Below are 1881 nucleotides of genomic sequence, written 5' to 3' on the forward strand. Positions count from 1 at the left end.
CTTTTAAACCCTCCTTTCCACAATGTCCCTTGCTTCATTAACTTGCAGTCAACACTGGTGTTGGGCAGGCTCTCTCCCATCCCTGCTTCTTGATGTTCACTACCCCAGCACCTATCCCTGGGCCTTCCTGCCCACAGACTTGCTGGATGACTCTTCAGGGAAACCTAAAGTGAACCTTCATCCCACTCTCTCTGACTGATCAGTTTGTGATGTCATCCGCATCCACTCATGGAGTTTTCTAGCTCAGAACATAAAAAGAAATGCTGCACCCAACAAGCTCTTCATCTTTTTTTTTTTTTTTTGGGGGGGGGGTGCTGGGGATCGAACCCAGGGCCTTGTGCTTATAAGGCAAGCACTCTACCAACTGAGCTACCTCCCCAGCCCCAGCTCTTCATCTTTGAGTTCAGCCAAAACCCTAAAATTCTCTGGCTCAAACAGTTAATATTTACCAGAAAAGCAGTGAATTCTGGGATGTCAGGGATTGCTTTGAAGTTTCTCCTTCTAAGAGAAGGCCAACCTTTTATATATCACCCCGCTTCTACTGGGTACTTGCAGTTTTTGAAAACAAGCCTACAAAGGCTTTTGCTAATAAGTCACATGCACCATGAAGTTGAAAGTTTGCCTGTCTGGCCTGAAAACATTTTGTCTGTTCAAACTACTTGGGGGAGATGGAGGGAGAGGTGGTCAGAGAGGAATAAACACAGCTGGTTTCAATATTAGAAGCAAAGATAGGCATTTTGCTCTTTCTTGTGGTACCTGCCTCAGGAGTCAGATCTAACACACGAAGAGCATCAATCTGCGGGACTGTGAGCATCCAGTGTGGGGAGGTGGCCTGAGGGGCCTGCTTCCTTCATCGGGCGCTGTGGTAACCTCGTCTCCTCCAGGCCCTCCTGACAGCACTCTTGGTTTTCACTAATTGTGAAAGTTCCTCTTTTTGTAGAAGGATCTACGTCTTCCTTGCCTTGTAAAAATCATCCCGAATTTTAGCTGCAACTATGAAAAATCCCCAGTAAACAAGAAACAGCCTTTCTAATCTAAGTTATGGGAAAGTGGACTTTTATTTTCTATTTAAAGAAGTGGGAGTTTTCATCATGTATTAGTAAGTCGAGCAAAAAGAGTGTTTGATATGGATTCAGTTTCCCAAAAGAAGACAGTCTAAAATATCCATCCATTTCTGCTCAGAAGCACCACTTTCAGTTTTTGTAAAAAGTAAAAGCAATTTGGAAATTGAAAACAAGGGCATTTGTGACACTGCAATTCTTACACAAAATTTAAGGAAAACAAAAAAATGAGCATTTTTTTTTAAACCAGAAGAAGTTCATAAAATGTAGCAGATAGTGAGAATTTGATATTTATTGTCAAATACAGTAAATTTTATCAGGAACTTACTGTGTGTATTACAAGGCAGCCTCTCATCTTTAACGTTCCTTTACTCTTCTCATTTTGATTGTGTTTTTCTACTAGGCTATTTTCTAATTAAAAAGTATACCTACCTGGGCTCTGTGCTGCACGCCTGTAATCCCAGTAGCTGGGGAGGCTGAGGCAGGAGGATGGAGAGTTCAAAGCCAGTCTTGGCAACTTAGCAAGGCCCTAAGTAAGTTAGCAAGACCCTGTCCCTAAATAAAAAATAAAAATAAAAAAGGGTTGGGGATGTGGCTCCGTGGTCAAGCACCCCTCGGTTCAATTCCTGGTACAAAATAAAAGCACAAAAACAAAACAAAACAAAACAAAAACACAAAAACCAGTAGCAGCAGCAACAACAAAACAAAACAGAACAAAACAAAACAAAAAAACTGCACAGAACTCTTGGTGTCTCGGGGCTGAGGTTCTACTGGTAATGAAGAGGTGACTCTCTGCCCGTCACCACTCTGAGCTCCAACC

General features: G+C 42.3%; 1 non-coding gene across 1 annotated transcript; it reads right to left on the bottom strand.

Moving 5' to 3' along the window:
- Positions 1-301: 301 nt before the first annotated feature.
- Positions 302-379, bottom strand: Trnai-uau (transfer RNA isoleucine (anticodon UAU)). The gene has a single exon. It is a non-coding gene; the product is annotated as a tRNA-Ile (tRNA).
- Between the last annotated feature and the right edge of the window lie 1502 nt (positions 380-1881).

The sequence above is a fragment of the Sciurus carolinensis genome, chromosome 7 (assembly GCF_902686445.1).
Source record: "Sciurus carolinensis chromosome 7, mSciCar1.2, whole genome shotgun sequence".
Lineage (NCBI taxonomy): Eukaryota > Metazoa > Chordata > Mammalia > Rodentia > Sciuridae > Sciurus > Sciurus carolinensis.